Source organism: Ochotona curzoniae, unplaced genomic scaffold (genome assembly GCF_017591425.1).
Source record: "Ochotona curzoniae isolate NIBS_2020 unplaced genomic scaffold, NIBS_Ocur_1.0 contig_1, whole genome shotgun sequence".
NCBI classification, from domain to species: Eukaryota; Metazoa; Chordata; class Mammalia; order Lagomorpha; family Ochotonidae; genus Ochotona; species Ochotona curzoniae.
In genome coordinates this window covers 37,000,601-37,027,650 of record NW_024464918.1, presented here as the reverse complement: position 1 = coordinate 37,027,650, position 27,050 = coordinate 37,000,601, and the positions used below count along the sequence as shown (strand labels likewise).

General features: G+C 47.6%; 1 protein-coding gene across 1 annotated transcript in view; it reads right to left on the bottom strand.

Moving 5' to 3' along the window:
• The window catches only part of JADE2 (jade family PHD finger 2), a 76,462-nt gene extending 50,787 nt beyond the window's left edge, over window positions 1–25,675 (bottom strand). Inside the window, exon 1 of the mRNA XM_040971894.1 lies at window positions 25,591–25,675. The gene's annotated coding sequence lies outside the window, so the exon portion shown is untranslated. The remainder of the gene's footprint in view (window positions 1–25,590) is intronic.
• Between the last annotated feature and the right edge of the window lie 1,375 nt (window positions 25,676–27,050).

Here is a 27,050-nt window from a genome sequence, read left to right as displayed (position 1 = left end):
AGGAATGTTGGTATGAGCTGTGCTCAAAGGCAGGACTGTGCTGCACATACTTGCCCTGGCTGCTATGGACCCAACCCTGGGCTAGCTTCAGGCTACAGGAATGAGTTAGATGAGGTCTCTGCCCTGGGGATACCACAAGATGGGGGATGGGGAGGAGCTTGGATTTGAACGGGATCAAGGTTTAATGTGTGGCCAGAAGCAGCTGGCCCTGACATGCCTCACACTGGTCAAGGCTTCACGAATGGAGTCCTGGCCTTGACCAGCCTCCTGCAACTGAGCAGCACTCCAGGGCACAAGGCAGTTGCCCAGTAAACCTCCTTTTGGCACTAGTGAGCAAGCTGTCCCTCCTGCAGGACATTTACAGGGAAGACTGGTGGGGCTGGAGTGGCACCAGGCATGGTGGCCGTTGGATTTGCTAGACCAGCATCTCCAACAGATGGTAAGCTGCCTTCAAACATGCCAGTTGTGTAGCTTGCACATGAACTGGACTGTGGGCACTGGGCTGCACAGAAGAGTAGACACAAGAAACCTTTGTGGAGCTGACCCACCTTGGGGCCAGCTCTTGCTGCTTATCTACCTTACCTAGTCCTTGCAACAGTTCTCCACAGAGAAAGGAGACCTCCCGGTTGTCCTGGCACCTAGGTTGGTAGGAGGGGCCAATGCCTGATGGAGATGAGGGGCCTCGGGGTAATGAGAGCATCTGCCCCAGATATTCAAGCCCCCATACTCTCTGATGCCCAACTAATCATTAAAGCTTAGGGGAAGGCCAATGGCTCCTGGGTATCCCAGGTTCTGGCCGGCCAAGCTGGGAGGCCCCATTCTTGCTGCAGAAGAACTCATAGTCTGCGGGGAGGTAACAGTGCAAGCCTTGAAACAAGATGAGTTAGTGCTTAAATGGCCCTATGTGTGAGTGGGAGGAGGGAGTCAGGAAGGAACTGCTACTATGGAGGCAGAAAGGAGAGAGGGAGCATGTGTGTATGTGTCTGTGTGTGTGTTGCATCTGCATGAATCCACCTGAGACCATACCTCTGGAGTCCCCATCTTTGGCACTATTTGCACAGACAAGCTAAAAATAATTTCCACTCAACTTGAGGATTTTCTGTTTGATGTACAAGGTGCCGGCCTGGCAGACACACTCTTCTGCCCACATTTTATCTAAGATCAACATCAAGTTAAAATGAGCCTGCATTATTTATGCATACACAAGATGGCTGGGAGCACAATGCACACTGAGGCTGCCAGGATTTGGATAAAAGTTCTTACAAAAAATTCATATGAATGACAAAATCAGACTAGGCACAGGATGGGGGTGATAGCATGGGTGGGGACAAGGGGAGGAAAAAAACTCGGTAGGGCCACTGGGGGTGTTAGCAGCCCCTGTTTCACTCACACATGACTGTCCTTCAGTAGGTACTGATGGCATTTGTTTGTGCACAGAGAGACAGAAAACCCATCACGTGGGACACAAGTGCAAATGAAGCCTGGAATGAAGAGTCAACTCATTAGATAGAGGGTTGGGGCAGTTATGATTCTGAGAGTTCCAAATCTACTAAGAGGTGAGAGGTTGGCAAATAACTTGTTGATGCTTGATAAAGTGATAGGAAGATAAACTGTGGTCATGTGACAGGCTCACAGAGCCTTGGTTGGATGCAAAGAGCTAGGGAGACAGGTAACAGTAATGTGGTAACAGAGCAAAGGATACAGCCAAGAGGGCTAAGCCTCCATTTGGGATGCTCATATCAAGTATGGAGTGCCTGGTTCCGGTTGCAGCTACTCTGCTTCTGATCCAGCTTCCCGTTAATGAGCCTGAAAACACAGCAGATGATGGCTCAGATGCTTAGTTCTGCACTACTTACACAGAAGACCTAGATGGAGTTCCTGGCTCCAGCTTTAGCTTGGCCCAGCCCTAGCTGTGGTGGGCATTTCGGGAGTAAACTAGCAAATAAAAGGGTCTCTCTCTCCACTCTGCCCTCTATGTAACTCTGCCTCTCAAACAAAACTTCACAAAAGAACAAAATGCCAGAAGACAAAAGGAGAGAGAAATGATGCTATAACAACTACTTTTTTAAAAAAAGATTTATTTTTTACTTTCATTGGAAAGTCAGATATAGAGAGGAGAGACAGAGAGGAAGATCTTCCGTCCGATGCTTCACTCCCCAAGTGGCCGCAATGGCCGGCGCTATGCCAATCTGAAGCCAGGAGCCCAGAGACTCATGGGTGCAGGGCCCCAAGGCTTTGGACTGTCCTCAATTGCCCTCCCAGGCCACAAGCAGGAAGCTGGATGGGAAGTGGGTCACCAGGATTAGAACCAGTGGCCATATAGGATTCCAGCAAGGCAAGTACTTTAGCCACTAGGCTATCATATCAGGCCTTAGAGTAACTTAGAGTAACTACTACTTGCAAAAATATCCACATATCTTGGCACCTGTAACCAGCTACCTGAGCTTTCCTGGTAAAGCACTTGACAGATGTGGATGAGTTAAGGACCTTGCGAAGGGGAGAGCAGGCAGGCTTGCCCATGACTTACTGCTGGCCTCTCTTCCCCTGAGTCCCAGTCTCCCCGGCATTATCCTCCAACCTTGATGGCACTAACATCATTCCTACCTCATGTCCTTTGTACCTCCTGCTTCTTCTGTCCCTCTTTGTCACCCAGTTCCAGCAAGAGCTGCCACACTGCTTCCAAATTTTTGTCCTAATGCCTGGAGTACATGTTGTTCCCAGGGACTGGACTGGGGCAACGGGGCATCCAAGTTCCTAGCCTGTGCTGGCTGGCGCTGTCCCCAGCCCTGAGTCCCGCCCAAGGTTGCGGGATGGAGCAGTGTGCATGAGTCATCGGGCCACAGACACAGTCCTCTTGTTGGAGGGACCTGAGAGGTTATGTTGTGGCTGGCTCCAAGGGCCAATGGCCCCATTGAAAAGGCGGGTCAGGAATTTCCCCAAGTTCACCACATTCATACCAGGCCAGGAAGGCAGAGAAGCTGGGGATGGTCTGTGTACACGAGGACCACATGCTCCACCCAGCATGTCACAGGTTCACTGCCTCCAACCACCCTGCCTTCTACCTCTCGTTTAGGGGGCATACACAGTGTATCTGACCCAAAGCTGCCCTGCCTGGAAGGCACTTCCTCGCTAAACAGGGAGAAAGATTAAATCTATCAAATGAGGTATCAGAACCAGGTGCACAGAACTAGGGATGGGACCCGTAGGCAATGAGAGGACCTGCTAGAGAGACAGGGCCAGGTTATCCTGGCTTGCAGGACTGGCCTCACTGCTGTGATCAAGCACCAGGGACTGGATGTCTTATAGCAGTGATGAGTCCAAAATCAAGTTGCTGACAGGGTCATGTCCCCTGAAGCTTCTGGCAGTCTCCAGGTGTTCCTCAGCTCTTGGCAGCTCTGTCCTCTCCCTGCCTCCCCCTCTGCGAAGCAGATGTGTTCCCTCCTACAGCTTTCTCCCTGTGTGCTGGGAGGCTGAGTGCCCAGCGACATCTCACTCAGGTGCTACAGGAAACTTGGACGCTGGAATATGGGAGGATGGAAAAGCTGGGACTCCTCCACAGAACTCTGTCCAGAGGAAGTAGCAGGCTACAGGATACGCGGACCCGGAGGCCACCCTGCTAGCCTGCTCTGCCCAGGCAGATGCACTTGGGCACAAGGGCCCAACTTGGGCTCAGCTTCTTCCTTTCTCCCTCCCACTTGCCCTGGTCCTGCCTTCCCAGGCTAGAGTCCTGCCCTCATGCTCTTCCCGCTGCTGGCTGTTAGTGTTCTTTGGACCAGGCGGGCACTGCGGTCTCTGGGTCCCACGCCCAGGCTGGCATTCACAGGGAGAGGGCCACGATTGTCCCTCCTCAGTGGGCAGGTGGGTGCAGTTTCACAGAGTTCTCTACTTCCTATGCCCTCTCTACCTGTCCCCAGTGCATGAATGTAAATCTGACCCCTCACAGGTACTTAAGCCAACCCTTACCTTTAACTGGGCATGGTCACTGCCTACATAGCAGATGGGTACCAAAGATGTCTTGAATTAAGACTTTGTGGAGAGGGCCTGGAGTGGTGGCTTAATGGCTAAAGTCCTCACCTTGAATGTGCCAGGACCCCTTATGTGTACCGCTTCTAATCCCAGCGGCTACCCCACTTCCCATTCAGTTCCCCTGCCTGTGGCCTGGAAAAGCAGTTGAGGACAACCCAAAGCCTTGGGACCCTGCACTCACACGGGAGAACCGGAAGAGGCTCCTGGCTCTTGGCTTCAGACTGGCGCAACACTGGCTATTGTGACCGCTTGGGGAGTGAGTCAGCGGATGGAAGAACTTTGTCTCTGTCTCTCCTCTTTCTATATATCTGACTTTCTGACAAAAATAAAATAAATCTTAAAAAAAAAAAAGACATGGAGAACTTTCTGGTGGCCCTGGGGGGTGGTCACAAAAGTTTTTGGGGATGGGGCAGGGAGTTAGCTAAGGCTGGTTTTAGATACACTGCTTGCAGGAGAGAAGCCATCTTTCTCCCAGGACTGCCTACCAGCTGTGATGCTAAGGCAGCAGGTTGGGGACCAACAATGCCATGGGGAGCATACTCTGCCAGTGGTCCATTTCTCTGCCAGGGGAGGTCAAGTCTGGTGGTGCCCTTACTGGCCACTGGCTGATGGGGGAATAAGGAGACCACATAGAGCACAGCCTGGGGCACAGGCTGGGGCCCGTGGGCCACAGCTGTGCCCTGAGTGCAGCTGCCAGGCTGAGTAAGGAAGGAGCCAGAGACAGTTATGGGTACCCATGAGGCAAGGCAGCCTGTCTCTGTCCAGGAAGTGAATGCTACACCTGCTGCCCTCGCCTCACACCAGTCCCCAGAAACTCCTCTGCAGAGTCCAAGCAGCACAATCCCCAGATCCAGTAGCAGTAGATTCCACAGAAAGTCTGTGGGATCCCTGTGCTGCTCTGAGTTGGGAGAACACTGCCTCCCCCGACCTTCCCTGAAACTTCCCCAGCAAGCTTGCTTTCAGCTCTCAGGGCTGCAGTCTGACTAAAGAGTTGATGCCAGCTTCATCATTCCTGGTAGCTGTGAGACCTAGGGCAGGGTCTTTAATCTCCCTGGGCCTTATTCAACTGATGTATAAAATGGACATTATGTTAATCCCTACCTCAAAGAGTCTCACCAAGGGACATCATGTCCTCTGATCCTCCAGACCCAGACTTGCCCCTTCCTAAGAGCCCCCACTACTGGCACACGGCTGGCTAGTCAAGTCCAGGAGAGCAGAAAGCAAAGCAATGTGATTCTGAGAATCTTGCCTCTTCCAGAGCCTGGGAGCCTACACGTTGGGCATCATTCACGCTCTCAGGCCTGGGGTGGTCAGGAATCAACATTTTTTTTTCAAAGATTTATGTATTTAATTATATTGGAAAGGTTGATATACAGAGAAGAGAGACAGAAAGGAAGATCTTCCATCCACTGGCTCTCTCCCCAAGTGGCCACAACAGCCAGTGCTGTACCAATCTGAAGCCAGTAGCCTGGAGCCTTTCTCTCCCAGGTCTCCCACATGTTTACAGGGTCCCAAGGCTTTGGGCTGTCCTCAACTGCTTTTCCAGACCACAAGCAAGGAACTATGTAGGAAGCGGGACAGCCAGGACATGAACTGGTGCCCATATGGGATCTTGGAGTGTACAAGGCGAGGATTTTAGCCACTAGGTTACCACACTAGGCCCAGGACTCAGCATTTCTGTTGTAGAAGTCAAGGCCAAGGCCCAGGGAGGGTGATGGCGAGAGTACAGCTGGGGCCATGCAGCCGAGTACAGGCCTGGGTGGCTGGTGGCCAAGTCACCATGCCAGCCAGCTTGCCTTCTGTTTCTCCAGAAGCCTCATAGGAAGCTGCTTGGAACTTTTCCTGCTCAGGAAGAGTGCAGTGCAGAGCCTGTGCCCTGGGCCGCGAGCCCTGAGCTCCTGGGGCAGGCCTACAGGCCGTCACTGGGAGAGACGTTATCAGAGCTGGTGATTCAACTTCCTGCCTTTTCGGAGTGCCCAGACCACAGAGGTTTTCTTCCTCAGAGGAGGAGGGAGCACCTCCCTTCGGAGGGCCAAGGATGAGGCCCTACCACAAACCAAGAGGACTGGGCAGTGCACAGGCACCAGGCCAGGCCAGGACCCTGGCTCCCTGAGCCTGTCCCTCTGTGTGAATGGTGACCACTTAGGGTAGTCAACTGTGCCCAGTTGCCTGGAACTGTTTAGTTTTAATACACACATACACACCCACATACACACTCGCTCTCTCTCTTTTTCTCTCTATCCTGAATCTTAGGAACTTCTCAAGACTAGACAAACCAGAACCATTGGTAAATTCCGCTGCCACTCCTATGAAAGTCCGGGACTTACTGCCTTAGTGACTGTGAGGAGCCTGGGCCCCAAAACAGTACATTCTAAAACAGGGGGACTGGCAAGTGATGGCCTCAGGGCCAGAGCTGGCCCACTGCCTGTTTCTGTACAGCTCTTGAGCTAAGAATAGTTTTTACATTTTTAATGGTTGCAAACAAAATTAAAGCAGACTAATACTTCATGACATGTTAAAAATGATCTGAAATTCAAATTGCGGTATGCACAAGTAAGGAGTTTGCCCACAGCTTATCTCTGGCTGTGTTCACACCACACAGCCTTTGGTTGCAAAGGGAAAGAGATTCATGCCCTGACCCTCATGGTAGCCAACCCCTGCTGTCTGGGCAGACCAGAGAATGATGGGTGAGAAGCAGAGCTTACAGAAAAACCCACAGCCATGTGAGGAGAGAGAAAGGATGTGAGGCAGGCCTTTAGCACCAACTTCCCCCCAAGACTTGGTGCACCCATCTGTACAGTGGGGTGAAGGCAGAGTGAGTGGGCTCTGTTCTGACAGCCCAGCCACAAGGGAGAGATGTGTATCAGGCAGAGATTCCTGAATCCCACAGCATGGGGGCTGGGTCAGCCCCAATCCTATCCCTGGCTTGGAACCTCCTCAATATCCAGACTTTGACAACAGTCAGGATGTACCCACTAGGCATGAGGCACATCAGACTCCCATTGCCTAATGAATCCCTGTTTTCCCTTTATCCAGATTTTGGGGCTGGGGAGTTCTCTCCTCTGACAAAAAGTATGGAGGGGAGCGCTATTAGCCTCCATCCCCCACCCTGTGTCACCAAAAACTCCCCTAAGGATGGGCCATGTCCTAAGTGTTGCTGAGCCGAGTCAGCAGGAAATGGATAATCCATGAGGAGCCAAACAGGATAAAAAGACCAAGGACAATGGGACCCTGTGCCCTAGCCAACAGGAGGAGGCTCTCCCCCTGTCCCTAGAAGGTGAAATAATGTGTTTTCTTGGCACATGAGGTTATTTAGCAGCCATCTTCTGGTCTACACAGGCAAGGCTGGAGGCAGGCCTCCTGGGAGAGTCACCCGCCAAGACACCTCCCTCTTCTTCTGTGTCCCCACAGCTCTGGTTGCTGATGTCAGGCAACTCAAATAACCAAGGATCAGCAGAAGTCACCACACAAAGGGATGCTCGGTTTCCGGGCTCTCCCTGGAGTTGCTGCCTGGAGTAGGTTGGGTCAGAGTTTGTTTTTTTTTTAAGTAAGTTTTTAAAACTGAAGTTCATGGAAAAAAAAAGAATTAAAAGTATAGAGTAAATAAATAAACCTACTTATAGTTTTTCATAATTACATTCTCTATAAGCTTTTTGAAGACTTCATATATACATTTGTGAGTGTGTGTGTGTATACACAAACTCACATATATACATAAAAAGAACACAATTGCCAAGAGTTAAGCTCTCGCAGTCACACTTTGGAATCTTCACTTGCGAACTCAGAACAGAAACCTCACTGGCCCCCAGAGCCACTGGCTCCTCTGCACCCACCTGCCCCCAAGGTGAAGCACTATCGGGGTCTGGATCACCCAAGATGACTTCTGCCCATGTTTGAACTTCTCATCAATGCAATTATACAGCAGGTACTGCTTTTACATCTGAGTCCCTTTTCTTAGATTCAGCCCTGTTGTTAAGTACAAAATCCTCTGTCTAATCTCCTTGCTGTATTTCCATTTTATGACTACTACGATTTGCTTATTCATGCCACTGCTGATGGAAATTGGGTTTGCTTCCAGCTTCGGCTACTACAAATTGTGCATGGCTTTTGGGATATATGTGAATAAGCCTCTCTCTACACTAGGAAAACACAAGGATACTATGAAAAATTCATGGAAAGTAGAATTTAAAAAGAAGTTTATTGGGGACTAGTACGATGGTTCAATTGGCTAATCCTATGCCTGCAAATGCCAGCATCCCAGAAGGGATGCTGGTTCGTGTCCTGGTTGCTCTACTTCCTATCCATCTCCCTGCCTGTAGCCTGGTAAAGCAGTGGTGGGTGGTTCAAGTCCTTGGGACTATACAACCATATGGGAAACTTAGAAGAAGCTCCTGGTTCCTGGTTTTGGATCAACTCAGCTCCAGCTGTTGAAGCCTTTTGGGAAGTGAACCAACAGATGGAAAAATCTTTTTCTCTCCTATTATCTGTATATATGTTTTTCCAATAAAAATAAATTTTTTAAAATAAGTTTATCTTGTTCAAAATATTTGGAAATACACATGTGGATTTTCCATAGTAGGCAGGCATTCTCATGAATTTTTTTTTAAAAAGGCTTATTTGCTTTAATTGAAAGGCAGAGTTGGGCCTCGCACAATTGCTCAATGGCTAAATCCTCATTTCGCAAGTTCCAGGATCCCATATGGGCACTGGTTCGTGGCCTGGCTGTTCCATTTCCCATTCAGCTTCCTGCTTATAGCCAGGAAAAGCAATAGAGGACAGCCCAAAGCCTTGGGACCCTGTACCTATATGGGAGACACTGAAGAAGCTCTTAGCTCTGGCTCTGCTTCAGCTCAGCTCTGGACATTGGGACCACACAGTAAGTAAACCAGCGGATGAAAGAACTTTCTATGTTTCCTCTCCATAAACCTGATTTGCCTTTCTAATAAAAATAAATAAGTCTTAAAAGAAGAAGAAAGGCAGAGTTTCAGAGTAAGGGAGAAAAAGAGAATAACTAATCCATTAGTTCAATCCCCAAATGGTTACAACAGTCAATGCTGGGCTAGGCAGAAATCAGAGCCCATAACTCCATTTGTGTTTCCCACATGGGTGTCAGGGGCCCAAATACTTGAACCATCTTCAGCAGCTTTCCTAACTACAGTAACAGGGAGGGAGCTGGATTGGAAGTGGAGTAGCTGGGATGTCACCAGGTGTTGCAGATGGCAGCTGCTGTACCACAACACTGGCCACTACTGCCATGAACTTTTTGATGATTCCTACATATGCACAGATTTCAAAAATTTTTGCACCAAAATAAACTTAGATTTTAACTACATTTCTATGAGTTTTTTTTTTCAATTTATTTATTTTTATTGCCAAGTCAGATATACACAGAAGAGGAGAGACAGAGAGGAAGATCTGCCATCCAATGATTTACTCCCCAAGTGGCCACAATGGCTCGAGCTGAGCCAATCCAAAACCAGGAGCCAGGATCCTCTTCTAGGTCTCCCATGTGGGTGCAGGGTCCCAGGGTTTGGGCCATCCTCGACTGCTTTTCCAGGCCACAAGCAGGGAGCTGGATGGGAAGTGGGGCTGCCGGGATTAGAACTAGTGCCCATATGGGATCCTGGCACAGGCAAAGCAAGGACCTTAGCCACTAGGCCATCACGCTGGGCCCTCCATGAGTTTTTTGAAGTAGGCTCACCCATTTAGGAGAGGACCTGTGAGGTTACAGGTTGCTTTGGCGGTTGCTGCTGAAGTTTTCAAATGACTTTACTTGGGTCAGTTTTTTCAAAAGCACAGGCTCACATTTCAGGTGATGTTCCCAGATTCTGTACACACGAAGTGTACAACTCCCACAGTTACAGCCTTGTAACTCTCATTTGAGCAACCCAAACCAGGCCCTACAGGGGAAAGGCCATGTTGCCACCCATCTCTCAGGCTGCAAACATTTGCCTGGCCAGCTCCAACTGTGGTTCAGAAGCACTGCCCAGGCAGCCTCTGTGGCTTCCCTCCTCAAACTGTGGCCCAGCTCTGCAGAGTCAGGCTGGCTGGGGGCGTTGGGGGCAGGGCACACATGCTGCCAAGTCCTTAGTCCCAGAAACAGCAGGATTCCTGTTCAGTTATCAGTGGACCCTACACACTAGATCCCAAATCACAACATGGGCTCTGAGAGCTGGATGAAAAGTTTGGAACTAGGGCAATCCCCGGTAGCCCAAATTTCCTGGCTCTGGGTTTATGTAGGGTCTGGTACTCCAAGATAGTCATGTAATACTCTCAACATGGCAGGGTCTCCCTGGGCCTCAACAGGTCTCCACCTGTGCTAAAGCCATTCCCAGTGACTTGATCCAGAATCACTGGGGGGCTGGCAGGCTGCTCCCAGTGCTTGGACCCCATTAGCTCACTTTGAGTTGCTTCCAACTCGAGCACCCTGATTTTTTTGCCATTGTCAACATCTCCAAGTAGGGTTTCTCAAAGGTGGAACCCACCTCTTAGTCCTTTCCCCTAGAAGGACAGAGCTGAGTGCATCACTGAAATAATCTCTCTGTGTTATCCATGGAAAGAGGGTGGCTTCCATAAGTTTTGGGTAGTGCTTCCATCAGTCTGAGTGGCCATTAAGGACAAAAGCCACAGAGAACTCACTGGTGGGAACAGTAGAAGTCAACCCACAGTCACTTGTTCTCCATCTCATTGAGAGGAGGGACTGGGCTCTCTGGGGACTACCTTTGCAGAGACCCGGACCAAGAATAGCCAGGTTGGGTGGGGTGGGGTATAGTGTTGTGGCATAATGGATAAAGCCATCACCTACAGTGCCAGAATCCCATGTAGGTTCCAGTTCAAATCTGGGCTGCTCCATTTCCCATCCAACTCCCTGCTAGTGTGCTTAGGAAAGAAGACAGATCAAGGCCTTGGGCTGTCATACCTATGTGGGAGTCTTGGAAGAAGCTCCTGGCTCCTGGCTTCGGACCAGCCCAGCTATGGCAATTGTGGCCATTTGGGGATTGAATTAACAGATGGAAGACCTCTTTCACTTTCTGTCTCTACTTCTTTTTCTCTGTAACTCCCCCTTCCAAATAAACAAATCTTAAATTTACAAAAAGGAAAAGCCAGAGCCCTGACTCTGAGGAACACCTTCGTGCCAGGAAGGATTTCATAACAGACCTAGGGTAATTTTTTCTGCCCTTCATGGAAAATAAGTGTGCTTGGTCAAACAGCCTACTAGACATTGCCTTACACACTAGTCAGGCTGTTTCAGGGTATACCTTTCCAGAGGGACTCCTGTGGGCTTGCTCCTGAGATGGGAAAGAGTTATTGTTGGCCAACTGGTGCCTTGTTCCCATGGGTAAAATGGGTTGATTCTAGAGGATTTGCCTTGTTATGAGAATCTGAAGATCTGGTGTGCTACAGAGAAAGCCCTCTGCTGTTTTCCTTGTGGACAATCGAAGGAGTTGGCTGGTGTTTTGGTGAGGCATGTGAGAGAAAATCAATTAGAACTCTTCTAGCTGCAAATCATACAAACCCCACCTAGGTTGGGTACTGTGGTACTGTGGGTTGAGCCATTACCTGGAATGCCCCATTCCATGTCAGAGTGTCGAATTCAAGTCCTACCTCTGCTTCTGACGCACACCTAGGGTGCTATAGGTGCTATAGGTGCTACCACCTATATAAAAACCAAGTAAAGTTCCTGGCTCCTGCTGTTGTTTGCATTTGGGAGGTGAACCAGGAGATGGAAGAATTTCTTTCTCTCCTTTGTTGCTCCTTTAAAAATTTTTATTATTTTTTTTATTGAAAAGTCAGATCTATAGAGAAAAGAGAAACAGAGAGAAAGATCTTCCATTCGCTGGTTCACTCCCCAAGCTCCGACCATTGCGGCCACTTAGAGAGTGAACAAGTGAATGGAAAATCTTTCTATCTCTCCCTTTCTCTGTAAATCTGCGTTTCCAATAAGAATAAATAAATCTCTAAAAATAAAGTAATATAAACCATTAAAAAAACACACATTAAAAAAACTTGCTCAACCTAGCTTAAGTAAAAAGAAACTATTCATTTGGTTGGTTGGTTTATATAATAAAAGTATTCAGAGGTTTCAGGCCCAGCCTGATCCAGAGTGTCAGGTATATGCTTGGTTACCAGTCATTATTCACTTGTGCTTCCTTCAGGTTTGGCCCTGTTCTTGGGTTCTGTGGTAGCAGGGAAACTGCCAATGGACTGCTCCATCTCAAGTTCAGGTGAGAAGAGAACATTCTTCTCTTGCCATGCAGATACCCTGTCCCAGCTCTGAAGGGATATTTTGGCTTGCCTGGGCCCCGTCCAGCCCTAACCAATCACCACACAACCCTAAGTGACCGGACTTAGCTCACATGTGGCTCACATGCCAGGAAATGAATAGCACCCGCTGACTCTGAGCTCAAAATTACAAGAATTGTTTCTCTGTAAAAAGCTGGGCTGCTGTCACTGCAATAGTAGAAAGGAATGCTAAGCAGGGATGTTATACAGGTGTCAACATAGAGCAGCATGCTGGGCATGATTCCTCAGGCCAGGTGTTGACAGTCACCCAAGCCTCCTATGCTCAAGTGTGCTGTGGGTCTTTCAGGGCATGACCTGTAACTTTCTCCTCACCATGTCTGCAGAGGTATTTATAGACTGGATGACTATGCATCTTGGGCAAATGTGTAGTACCTGGTACCTTTTCTGGCCTCTTTCATGCCTACACTTTATTGGTTTCTTTGTTCTTTCTTTGGGCTGCCTGGCCTTGCTCTCCCTTCCTCCCCACCCTGAGACAGAGATCACTGCCCATCCTGGAAGCTCAAGGCAGCACAGGCTGGCTTTCCCAGCCTCCCAGTGGCCAGGCAAGGGCACCTAAACCAGGCTCTGACAATAAAGCACAGGCTCCAAGCTCAAGTTCCAGAGGCTGCTGAGTCAGGAGCAAGGCCCCAGTTCCATGACAGAACTGGCTTAGGGCCTGGCTGATATCACCGTCACCATGAGCACTAGGTGTGGACTCAAAAAGGCTGGGGCTGCCCACGCCCTCTAGCTCTACCAGCTTGGCCAGCCTCTGTACTCAGAGTGACGATCCTTGTGCTTTTGCTTCTTTGGGCAACCAGCAAGAACTTTCTCCTAAGCAGAGCTACCAGACCAGGTAGAAAACTCCCATTACTGGAGGTGTGGATTTTAAGAAGAGGCTATGCAGAGAAGTTCAAATTGCCAAGGATGACCCCTTTTCCAACCCAGAATGTTCTTGGTCAGTGTGAAAGTGTTGAATCAAAAATGCAACTCCTAGACTGCACAGCTTCAGGTTCTCACAGCCTCTTTCAGCTGCCCTATCCCTGTCTCATGTCATGGGTGTTCCTGATACCATATCCCAGGGCAAAGTCATGGTCTTTATTGGCCTCCATCACTTTAATGAAAAAGCCCCTACACCAAACAAACACAAGCACAGACATTTGCAACTAATTACAGTATTGCTGATCAGTCAAATTTCATTGCAAATTACATGTTGAAATTGATAGTGTGCGAGTCAGGAAAAAGTCTGGAAAAGTGACAGGGGCACACATATTAATAATTCAATTTGGGCTTAGCCAAACACCATGAAGAGGAGAAAGCAGATCTGTATTGCCCCCCAAGACTGCTTATTTACCCAGTTACCTCCTGCCAGTAAGCCTGGCATCCCAGAGCACTGGAGCCTGCTGGGGTCCTCCCCCTTTCGAAGACCGCGGGACACTGAGTATCCCAACTTTAATTCTTGGTTTGCAAAATTGCAGCTCTGAGTGGTGTGGGGAGGGGGAGTTGGTTCCATATTCCCATCTGTCACTGAGAAGCCCACCCAGGAGGCTTCTGGGGGACAGACACCTCCTGTGGCAGCCGATACACACTCCTGGCCTACCATTTGTGGTTCCTGAGCTAGGGAGAGCTAACCTGCCTTGAAAGCTCAGGCGGCTTCCCCAGGTCAGACTGCACTCCATCAACATGAGCTGGAGCAGGAGGAGAGAGCCAGTGTGTGTCCCTGTGCATCAAGAAGCATGCATGGAAGACACTTCGAGCATGCAACATACAGTAGAGGCAGGAGCCAGATCCTGTACACAGGAATGTAGCCAGGGTGGTCCCCTAGAGCCTGGCTGGGAAGGCTTGGCCAGCCCAGCATGGAGAATGAGTGAGCACCTGAACCTGCGAGCTGGCAGCATGCACTGAGCCACTGCCCTCGCCCCCCCTGGGGACTGTGTGTGGGACAGGGGAAGGTCTCCGTTTTGGGGACCATAGGGGAAAGAATTCAGAAAAAAGGGTTAGGCCAAAGATTTGGGAAGTCATTAGCACCTGAAAGAGGTTTAAAGCCAGATTGTTGGGGGCAGGCAGTTAGCCTATTGGTTAACAACCTCACATACCACATCAGGACTGCCTAGTTCCTTGTCCACCTCCAGTTCCTGACTACAACTTTCTGGCAATGTACACCTGGGAAGCAGAAATGATGGCTCAAGTATTTGGGTCCCTGCCACTCATGTGGGAGACCCAGATTTAACTGCCAGATTCCCATTGCTGTCTGGCCTGGCCCTTTCTGAGCTAGCATTTAGAGAGCAAACTGGTGGATGAAAATACACTCTCACCTCATCGTGCTTGGAGTGGTGAGATTGGCAGCAATTCATAACTGTTGAACTATCAAAACCAATTGAGCAAGACCCTCGGAGCATGCCCCACATCAGGGACCTGAGGTGAGTCAGAGACTGGGTGGGGCTTCTCCCTTAAAATCCCCCTTTAGCTCAGATATATGAAGGAAACAATATGGAAATAATAGTCTGGGCCCAGAGCGATAGTGTAATGGTTAAGGTCCTCACCTTGAACGCTAAGATCCCATATGGGCGCCGGTTCTAATCCCAGCAGCTCCATTTCCCATCCAGCTCCCTGCTTGTGGCCTGGGAAAGCAGTGGAGGACAGCCCAAGGCCTTGGGACCCTGCACCCATGTGGGAGGCTCAGAAAGAAGTTCCTGGCTCCTGGCTTTGGATCAGCCATCACCGGCCTTGCGGCCGCTTGGGAAATAAATCATCGGAAGATCTTCCTCTGACTCTCCTCCTCTGTGCCTTTCCAATAAAATAAATAAATCTAAAAAAAAAAAAAAAAGAAATAATAGTCTTACCCATTTTCCTGTAGCCCTTGAACCTTTTAACCCTAATTAACTATATAAAGATTGTCAAAAATTTTAAAATGGAAAAGAAAAAAAAGAAAATACACTCTCCTTCTTTCAGAAAAAAAGTCAGGACATTAGAGGAAGCAGTTATCCAACCAGCAAGTATAGCTAAGAGAGCAGAGATGAGAAGAGGTTTGAGGACTGAGCCTTGGAGATGAGGAGGCAGACAGGTAGGAAGGGACCAGGGAGAGGCAAGGCCACCAGCGACGGTAGCCAGATTTAAACAGAGGGAGCGCTTCGCTGGCTGTGACTGGCGGGGGCTCAGGCCTAAGAGTGGGTGCCAGGTAGGTAGGAAGGAAGGAGAGCACAAGGCAGCACAGAGTGTATTCCTTCTGGGAACTATGCCACTACGAGGAACCCAAAAAGAGGGTGAGACTTTGAAGGGGATATAAGGTCAACAGCAGGTTCTTTTAAAAAGTGCCTCATCCTCGTGTGCTGATGGAGTCACTCCTGGAGAGAAGGGGTGAGCGCTGGCGGGGAGCCCTTGAGTGGGCAGGTGGGGATGCATCTGGTGCACAGAAGACGACGGGGTGCCCTGAAATAGGAGTCGGCCGGTGGGGACTTGTGGGAGGCAAGACAGAGTGGATGAGCACAGATGCAGGTGGGCGGGGGAGGGGCGGGGAGCCCTGCAACTTCTGTTCCCAGGGCTTCTATTTTCTTAGCAGAATCGGAAGAGGTTGTCAGCTGAGAGTGAAGTGGAGGAGGAGGCGTGAAGCAGCCGTCTAGGAGAGAGGGTGTGAACAGACTCCGGAGGTAGTAGGATTGTTGGGCAGGCGGCGGGCAGCCTCAAGGTCTCACTTAGGGAGGGTGGTGGTCACTAACTAAGGTAAGACTGGGCAGCCCCAGGGTGGGTTTTTCTGTAGTGCTGGTCAGTCTGGGGGTGGGTAAGGGGGAGGGCACTTGTATGGCTGGTTTTGCCAAAGCCATGGTTTGGCAGGGTGGCTACAATGGAGCCAAGGACTGAGTCTAACACTGAATCATGGACTCCAACCTGAAAAAAGCAGCATTCCAGGGTGAGGGATGATGGAGACTGGCTTGGGTCCTCAGGCTCCAGGGAGGACTGCGAGAGAGCTGGAGAGAAAGGCAGTGTTTGTCACAGTGGGACACATGGAATTGAGATGATGAAGGGATTGCATTGGCAGATAAAGACTGGTTTAAGGTCTGGCTCTGGGACTGAGGCTGAGGTCTGGCGGAAGCCAAGATCTCAGAAGGGAAGCCCAGGGGATGAGAGGATTGTTCCTCCACATGAACAGCGGTGAGGGGAACTGCATGCAGTGAGGGCTAGGGTTGCAGAACGGGACCCTGGGCCAGGAACCAACATGTTCAAGCAATGAGGGAAGTGATTCAGGGATCTGTAAGTGACTGTCAGGAGGAGCAGCAAGTGGTGATCTCACTGGGTGACCTGGCAGTCAAACACAGCTGTTCCTTACTTTTTTTGTTTAATGGTATCATATCTATTAATTTCCATCTTATTTGAAATGCAAACAGAGAGAGTGACAGATCTTCCATTCACTGGGTCACTTCCCCGTATACTCAGTCAAGGTTGGGTAGGGCTAAAGTCAGGAGCTGGGAATTCAACTCAAATCTCCATGTGGGTGGCCCAGCTACTTGAGCCATCTACTGCTGCCTTGAAGGGTGTGTGAGCAGGAAGCTAGATCTGAAGCCAATTAGCCAGCGCTGGCATTCTGATGCTTAACTCACACTGCAGCACAACACCTGACCCCTTCCTTCTGCTCTGATCCACTCATTTGCTTCCCCTAAAATATCTGTGATACGTGGAGCTGGGTCAGACTAAGCCAGGAACTAGGAAGACAACCCAGGTCTCTCATGTGGGTGTGCATTATCTGAGATATCACCATACCTCCCAGGATCTGCATTAGCAAACATTTAGAGAAAGGAGCCAGAAGTGTGTATGGAATTCATGCCCTCCAATGAAGAACTGTGAGGCTAATTAACAAATTAGGCCTGCTCCTAAATACTAGCTTTTTATTTTAAATAATCTCTTTTTAATTTAAGATTTATTTTATTTTTATTGGAAAGTCAGATTTATAGAGAGAAGGAGAGACAAAGGTCTTCCACCCATTGGTTCAATCTCCAAGTGGCCGCAACAGCTGGAGCTGAGCCAATTGAAAGCCAGGAATCAGTAGCCTTCTCTGGGTCTCCCACATGTGTGCACGGTCCCAAAGCTTTAGGTCATCGTCTATTGCTTCCCAGGCCACAAACAGGGTGCTTGAAGGGAATTGGAGCAGCCAGGACACCCTTATAGCATCCCAGCACATATGAAGTGAGAACTTTAGCCAATAGACTACTGTGCCTAAATCTAGGCTTTTAGAATATAATTTTCTCTTAGTTGCTTTAAGATACAGGATTTTTGTAGTTTTTTTTTTTTAATATAGGAAACTAGTTGAATTATAGATTCATTCTATCTGTAGAGTAAAAAAAAATCATCTAAATACAGTTTTAACATCTATAAATAATGACATTTATTTCTTTCCTTTTCAATCCTCACTCCGTTTCTTTTTTTTTGTTCATTGTGCTGGCCAGAACTCCAGCATAATGTCAGATAAAAGTGGTAGTAATGGATATCTTTGTTTTGTTCAATATTCAAAGGAAAACTTACAGTGTTTCACCACTAAGTATGATGTTTGCTTTACTTATTTTTAAAAGACAGCCTTTATAAGATTAAGGAAGTTTCTTTCCATTTCTAGTTGGCAGAATTTTTTTTTTTTTTTTGAAGAAACACTAGCCATGCACTTAATTCAATCAGCATTGAATTAAATCCAATGTTTCTTTTGGATCCATCGAGATAACCATGGTTTTACTCCTTTTATCCACTAATGTGATAAGTGACACTGATTGGTTTTTGAATGTTAACTAAACTTTGCAACATAGAATTAAGTATAGCTCGGTGGTCATAGGTATGTACTGCTAAATTCTGCATAATTACCTAGGATTTTGATATTTTCACTGTGTTCATAAATGAAATTAGCCTTTTGTTTTCCTTTATCAAACTTATCATATTTGGGGGGGTCACAGTGATATGCCTTCGTACAATGAGTTGAAGAAGATAATTTCAGTTCTTTAATAACTTCCAAAATGTTCTTTTATGTTTCTTCTTAAAAGATTTGTTTTATTTTTATTGGAAAGGCAGATACATAGAGAGAAGGAGAGACAGAGAGATCTTCCATCCAATGATTCACTCCCCAAGTGGCCGCAAGGACCAATGCTGCGCCAATCCAAAGCCAGCAGCCAGGAACAGAAAGATCTTCCACTCACCAGCTCACTCTCTAAAAGCTCACTGAAGTGGAGAATCATGGACTCAGTCATACAAGGGTAGCAGGGACCCCACTTCCCAAGCCATCACCAGCCATCTCCCAGGATGCAGCTGAACAGGAAGCTGGAATCAGGAACAAAGCCGGGACTTGAACTCGGCACTCTGCTATGGGGATGCTAAGTCATACGCTTATACACTTTTAAACTTCCACAAGAATTTGTATGTAAATGAAATTGTAGGTATGTGAATGGAATTTCTTTTTTTTCCTTGAATATTCAATGTAGCTCACAAGTAAGTCTATTGGGATTTGAAGTTTTCTTTCTGGGTAATATTACATTATTGTTTAAATCTCTTCTGTCCCTGTAGGACTATTCTAGTTTTCCATTTCTTCATGAGTCACCTGGTAAATTATAATTTCTAGGAATCTTCAATTTCCTATGAACTTTTTTGCATTTATAGGAATTAAGTTGTTAATTATACTTCAGTATCTTATAAGTGCATATAAGAAGTTCTTGAAAATGATCCTTTTTCCATTCCTAATAGTAATTATTTGTTCATTCTCATTTTCTGTCTCAGTCTCACCAGAGTTTTATCGATTTAGTTAATCTTTTTGAAAGTCAAAGTTTAGTACTTGAAAAAAATTGTATGTTTAGTTTTTTTTTCATTGATTCATTTTCTTACATTTATTATTTAATTTCCTGTACTTTAAGCATAACTTTCTTTTTTAAAAAAAGATTTTATTTTTTTATTGGAAAGGCGGATATACAGAGAGGAGAGACAGAGAGGAAGATCTTCCGTCCGATGATTCACTCGCCAAGCGGCCGCAACGGCTGGAGCTGAGCCAATCCCAAGCCAGGAGCCTCTTCCAGGCTTCTCACACGGGTGCAAGGTCCCAAAGCTTTGGGCCATCCTCGACTGCTTTCCCAGGCCACAGGCAGGGAGCTGGATGGGAAGCGGGGCTGCTGGAATTAGAACCGGCGCCCATATGGGATCCCAGCCATGCAAGGCGAGGACCTTAACCACTTGCGCCATCGCGCCAGGCCCTAAGCATAACTTTCTGAGATGAATCTTTATCACATTGTTACAATAATTCGTTTTAAATATATACATCAAAACTTTACATACTGTCTTAGCTACACCCACATATATGTGCAGCAAATAGATATATAACAATGTAAATTACATATGTTTGTATATATATATATATATGCACACACACATACCTATATCCATTGTTAGTTCTTTTTCTCATGAATTGAGTTTTCTATTCAGCATACAAGTAATTTCCTAATTATATGCTTTGTAAATATTTCTTATTGATCTAGATATATTTTTAAGGTTTCTTTATTTGAAAGAGTTACAGAGCAACAGGGACCGAGAGATACTCCATTTTTTAGTTCACTCCCCAAATGGCTTCAATGGCCAAGGCTAGGCCAGCATGAAGCCAGGAGATAGGAGCTGCTTCTAGGTCTCCTATCGGGTGCTAGGTGTTTAAGTAATTGAGCCAAACTCTTCCACTTCCCCCAGACCATTAGCAGGGAGTTGGATCAGAGGTGAAACAGCCAGGATGAAAACTGGTGCCCTTATGGGATGCTGGTGCCACAGGAGGCTGCTTTAGCAGTTATATCACAATGTCAGCCCCCTTATAACATTTTTTGTAATAATATTTTGATGAGTAGAAGTTTTTACTTTAATAATGTCCAATTTGTGCATTATGGTGCACAAATGAATTAGCAGATGAGAGGTTCCTTTTCTGTGTCTCTTAAATAAAACAGAAACGCAAAATTCTATTTTAAAATGGTAAGTCCTTAGGCCTGGCATGGTAGCCTAGTGGCTAAAGCACTCACATTTGTACTCACCGGGATGCCATATGGGAACCAGTTCTAATCCTGGTTGCTTCATTTCCCCTGCAGCTCCCTGCCTGTGGCCTGGCAAAGCAGTCGAAGACGACTCAAAGCCTTGGGACTCTATCCCCACATGGGAGACCCAAAAGAGGCTCCTGGCTCCTAGCTTCAGATTAGATCAATTCTGGCTATTTCGGCCACTTTGGGAGTGAAAAAAGGGACAGAAGATCTTTCTCTCTGTATCTTCTTCTCTCTGTACATCTCCCTTTCCAATAAAAATAGATAAATCTTTAAAGTAAAAAAGATCAGTCCTCCTCTCTGACTTGCTCACTCACTTTTAGGACTCAATGTAAAGAAATGAGCCTCAGGAATTAACTTACAGCTAAGAAATAATCATAAAAATAATAACTAAACTTAATACATAATAAAATTTTAGATAAGTTAGATATATAATAAATCTTATCTCTAATGAAATATTCTGCAGCTATTGAAAAATCATTATAGTGTTCTGAGATTTGCACAGAAACCTCAACTGTTATTTCACTTTATCATGAACAAATACGTACATATGTAGCTTAAAAATCTAATAAAATATTCTGAAATCACACTTTTAAGGGGTTTTAAATTACGTAGTGATGCTTGCAAATATAAATTTTTATTGAGGTGAAAGTCACATGACATAAAATTAATTTGACTTTCTAGCATTTTGCTGAGGATGCCTGCACACCCAACAGATGCTGGTGTGCAGATGAATTTTTTTGTGATAGCCTCTGACCTCTAAACACTATCTTCAGGGGCGGGCATAGGGCAGAGTGGTGCCTATGCCACATCCTGATGCCATGGGGGGACTTCCACACTGCGTCTGGGATCTGCTCTCCCTTCCTCCTTCCTGTTAATGTACACCATAAGAGGCACGGTGACGGCTCAAGGACTTGAGTCTCTGTCAGCTACATGGGAGACTTGGGTTGAATTCTATGCCCCTGGCTTAGCCTGGTCCAGCCCTACCTGTTGCCAGGATCTGGGTAGTGAATCTGTGTATTAGAGATGTTTCTCTCTTTATTTCCTGTCTCTCAAATAAGTAAAATAAGAAGGAAAAAGTAAACACAAACTTTAAAGTGAATAATGTTGTGGCATTCAGTCCATTAACAAAGGTGTGCTTCCAGTATCTATCTAGTTCATTGCAAAAGGAAGCACTGTTCCCCATAAGTCACTGTCTTCCCTTGCTTCACAATCCCCATATCCTCCTCCAGCCCTTACTAACTCCCCACTCTGCATTATTTCTCTATGATTTACCTATTACGAATATTCTTTTTTTCTAAAGATTTATTTATTTTTATTAGAAAGTCAGACATACAAAAGGAGGAGAGACAGAGAGGAAGATCTTCCATCCGATGATTCACTCCCCAAGTGACTATAACAGCCAGAGTTGAGCCAATCTGAAGTCAGGAGCTCCTTCCAGATCTCCCACATGGGTGCAGAGTCCCAGGGTTTGGGCCATCTTCGACTGCTTTTTCAGGCCACAAGCAGGGAGCTGGATGGGAAGTAATGCCTCTGGGATTAAAACTGGCACCCATATTGGATCCTGGCTCATGCAAGTTGAGGCCCTGAGCCACTAGGTTACTGCACCAGGCCCTAAAACAATTTTTTTTTTAAAAGTTCAGGGAGGGCCTGGCGCGGTGGTGCAGTGGTTAAGGTCCTCGCCTTGCACACCCGGGAGCCCATATGGGCGCCGGTTCTATCCTGACAGCCCCGCTTCCCTTCCAGCTCCCTGCCTGTGGCCCGGGAAAGCAGTCAAGGACGGCCCAAAGCTTTGGGACCCTGCACCCGCGTGGGAAGCCCGGAAGAGGCTCCTGGCTTAGGATTGGCTCAGCTCCAGCCGTTGCGGCCGCTTGGCGAGTGAATCATCGGACGGAAGATCTTCCTCTCTGTCTCTCCTCTCTGTATATCCGCCTTTCCAATAAAAATAATAAAAATAAATCTTTAAAAAAAAAGTTCAGGGAACACTACAATGGCCTTGTGCCTAAATTCTCCCTAAATTCTTGCTTTACATACACTGAGATCCCGTATGTGCATTGATTCATATTCTAGCTGCCCCACTTCCCAGCCAGCTCCCTGCTTGTGGCCTAGGAAAGCAGTAGAGGATTATCCAAAGCCTTGGGACCCTGCACCTGTGTGGGAGACCCAGAAGAAGCTCCTGGCTTCTGGCTTCTGGCTTTGGATCAGCTCAGCTCTGGTCATTGCAGCCACTTGGAGAGTGAACCAGCAGATGGAAGATCTTCCTTTCTGTCTCTTTCTCTCTGTATATCTGCCTTTCTCTATATATTGCCTTTCCAATAAAAATAATACACTAAATCTTTAAAAAGAAGTTCAATAAGATCACATTATACAAGATGACTATACAAAAAAATCCTTTGTGTTCTGTATACTAGCAAAAAAATTTTTAATGTACTAAGAAAACAATTAAAAAATAATAAAATACTAGGGTCCAGTGTGGTAGCCTAGCAGCTAAAGTCCTCATCTTGCATGCGCTGGGTTCCTATATGGGCACCGGTTCGTAACCCACCCTGGTGGTCCCACTTCTTTTTTTTTTTTTTAAAGATTTATTTTTTATTATTTTTTATTGGAAAGGCGGATATACAGAGAGGAGAGACAGAGAGGAAGATCTTCCATCCGATGATTCACTCCCCAAGTGAGCCGCAACGGGCCGATACTATGCCGATCCGAAGCCAGGAGCCTCTTCCGGGTCTCCCACACGGGTGCAGGGTCCCAAAGCTTTGGGCCGTCCTCAACTGCTTTCCCAGGCCACAGGCAGGGAGCTGGAAGGGAAGCGGGGCTGCCGGGATTAGAACCGGCGCCCATATGGGATCCCGGGCGTGCAAGGCGAGGACTTAACCACTTGCGCCACCGCGCCGGGCCCGGTCCCACTTCTCATGCAGCTCTCTGCCTGTGGCCTTGGAAGGCAATCGAGGAAAGTCTTGGGACCCTTTATCTGCATGGGAAACCCTGGAAGAGACTCTGGGCTCCTGGCTTTGGATTGGCTCAGCAACAGCTGTTGTGGCCACTTGGGGAGTGAATCATTCGACAGAAGGTCTTCCTCTCTGTCTCTCCTCCTCTCTGTATATCTGATTTTGCAATCAAAATAAAATAAATCTTTAAAAAAATAATAAAATACTTAGGAATAAATTTAGTCAACAGAAAGACATCCCATGTTCATGGATCAGAAGCCTTAATGCTGAGATGGCAAAACTCCCTCAGTTGGACTACACATTCAATATAATTTTCATTAAATACCAATTGCCATCTGCAGAAATTGATAAGCTGACCCTAAAATTCATATGGAAATGCAAAGCAATTAGAAGTGCTATAACAACCTGGAAGAGAAAAACTGGGAGGCAGGTACCTTTCACAAGGTTTACAGGCAAACTACAGTAATCAAGATGGTAGACGTCAGTGTTGTGACCCAGTGGGTTAAGCTGCTAGTTGTGACCTCAGTATCTCCCACTGGGAAGTCCTGGCTGCTCCACTTCTGATCCAGCTCCCTGCTAATATGCCTAGGAAAGCAGCAGGAGATAGCCCTAGTACTTGGATCCCTATCTCCCAAGTGGGATTGGGAGACCCAAAAGAAGCTCCTCGTCCTTGGTGCCAGCCTGGCCTAGCTCTGGAAACTGAGTCATTTAGGAAGTGAAGACATTTTCTTTCTCTCTCTCTCTCTGCATCCTATTCTATCTTTCAAGTAATTTAAAAATTTAAAAATTTTAAAATAAAAAGTATGTATTATAAAACTGTGTCACACAATGCAATGTAATTAATTTAATAAAAAGTATGTATGGCAATATCCAAAAGAGCAGACACACAGAGGCTGGCATGATGGATCAATTGGCTAATCTTCCACTTTGTAAAGTGCCAGCATCCCATATGGGCGCCAGTTCATGTCCCAGCTGCTCCACTTCCCATCAGCTCCCATCCATAGACTAGGAAAGTCGTATAAATCAGATTTCATCAAAATACACATTTTTTATAGCACAGGGCACCACAAGAGAGTGTCAAGACAGCCTTCCAACTCCAGTCTGGTATGTGGCACCTATAAAGAACCCTTCTACCTCAATGATAAAAACACAACTAACCCCGTGTGGGAAGCGGGTAGAAAACACCTGGATATTTCGCCAAAGAAGGTAACACAAAAATGTCACGTGGAAAGATGCTGACATTATTGGCCATTAGATTAACTCAGATTAAACCCTGATGAGATCTCAATACTGCAAAAATGGCTACAATCAGAAAGATAAGGAATAACAGCTGCTAGAAAAGTGTACAGAGAAACTGGAATCTTGGTCCACTGCTGGTAGCAGTGTAAAATGGAATGGCTGTTTTAAAAGACCATCTGACAGCACTGGATAGTTTCTCAAAGGGCTACACACAGAATTTCCATGCGACCCAGACATTCTGTTACCTGCGAGACATCCAAAAGTAACCAAAACACAAAAACTTGTGCGTGAACGTTCATGGCATCAGTAACTTACACAATCCTAAAAGTGGATCAACCCTAATGTCCACAAACTAGTTAACAAATAGCTATATCCATACAATGCAATAGCATTTGCCCATAGAAAGGAATGCTATTCATACATGCTACACTGTGAATAAACCTTGAAAACATACTTGGAGCTAACCTCGTGGCTTCGGGGGTTAATGTAGCACTTGTGATGCAGGCATCCTATTTGGAATGCCAGGGCAGGGTGGTGGACAGTGGCAGGGGTTAAGTGCATTTGATCTAGAAAAAAAGATGTGAAGACAGGGAGCGCAGCTGGTCAAGAAGGCAGAATGCAACCTGATGGGAGGGAGTGGCCACAACAGGGCAGTGTGGTAAGGGGAGTGGGGAGAGGGGGACCCCCAGAAGACTTCCTGACATGGAGCCTGAGACCTGGTTTCTCAAAGGATCTTCTCCAGCCCGCTTTCCCAATGCTGGCCAGACCGGCCAGGCCAGTCCTCTCCTCTGGACTCTCCTAAAAGTTCAGCCACCTGGGAAGACTTGCCACACCCTACTCCTCTTGGAGCCTGTCCCTGGAGCCTGCAGCTCTCAGCTTCCACTGACCACTCCCTTCCCAGCCTGCTTTCAGGCAGAGTCCAAGATGGCAGTGCCATATTGCATGTGAATTTCATACACGCTTACAAGCATGGGAAGGATGTAGTCACCACACCACCCTCCCAATCGTCCCTGACGCCCCAGGGAGGCATATGATGGAGGAGCTGTGTTAGCAGCCCTTTCTCCTACCTGCTCAGGCTGGTCCCCTCAGCCCCTTGCTGGTGCCCCAATGGCTTGTGCTTGCCTCATGGGCTGTTGCAGGTGAGCTCTGGAATATGTCCAAGAAGGCATCCCATGCAGTCTGTCTCCTGTGGTCTCCAACTGCTTCCCAGCAAAGGTGTAGCTTCAGCTGGTGTCAGCTTCATGCTGTCTGAGGGTGCCTGAGCCACATAGCCTAGGTGCGGGTGAGGAATGCCAGTATCTTTTTTGGTGGACCCAGGTGTGAAGCCACTTGGGGCCCCACTCTGGAACGACTCCACACTCAGCATCAAAATTGCAGCTCCTGCCACAGTTCACAACTTGTGCTCAGCCTGCTCTCTGCCACAGCCTGAGGTTGAATCAGATCAGATGCAGGGACCCAGAGCTTCAGGAAGTTTGCCAAACTAGTTTACACCAAACATCCTCACCCTTTCCTGGGGTTCTGTGTGGACGTCGAAAAGAATTTCTTGAAAAGCATGTTTAGAGCAACCAAGAAGCACTTCTTATTCTTTGGGCCTCAAGGTTTTCACAAGGACAAGTCCTTGGATCCTGGGGACTTGGAGAACGAAGATGCTCAAGACCTGAGAGGTGTTCAGCTAGGTCCATTAGTGTTTGTGTCCATCCATACTTGGGACCAGAGCCTGTGTTGCCAGCCTGCCAGTCTCACTGGCCAGCTCCTCTCCTCTCTATGCACTTTTACAAGGCATATCCCACACCCCGTCCCCTCCCCCCCCCAGAAGCCTCCACCTGCTGGGGTGCCTGCATCTCTGAATGAACCCACCTCATCCCCTAGTAGCCCCTGGCTTCAACATCCCCAGATGCTACACACCATCCCCCTCTCCATTTGCAGGCATTCCTTGCAGTCCATGGCATACCACACATGACAACAAGCCAAAGGGGCAGGATTGGCCTTTGATGTCCTCTCAGAATCTGAGCCTCTCTCTCTGCCTCCCTACCCCACAGGGACTCCACCTCAGGCAGAAGAGCAGGGAATCGGACTGGACTGCAGATGGAAATGGGGGTGGGGAGGGAAAGCCCCCAGGCTGGTCTCAGCCAAGAGCCTGGCATTTGGTAAATTGAAGACCAAGGTGGTCCTTAGGAAGAGGTCTCCTTCCTCAAGTTACCCCCTAATCCCAGACACAGTCTCTAGGAGGGAACTGGCCACTTCCCAAAATTCTAGAAACATCCTGGCTGGAACTGGCTGCAGGCCGGGCATCCCAGGGGCAGCCCGGCAGGGCGGGGTGTCCTGCCGAGCAGCGGATGGGCCTCACACCCAGGCTGGCCCAGGACACCCCGTCCTTGGCAGAGGCCCAAACCGGCTCTGTTTACAGAATGTGTCAACTCGGGTCCCCTCCCCCACCCACCACTTCCCCTGGAGTTGGGGGTGGGGGAGAGGCCGGGCGGATCCTGAGGGAGCTGAGGCATGCAAGCAGCTGCCGCCATGTCCCAGG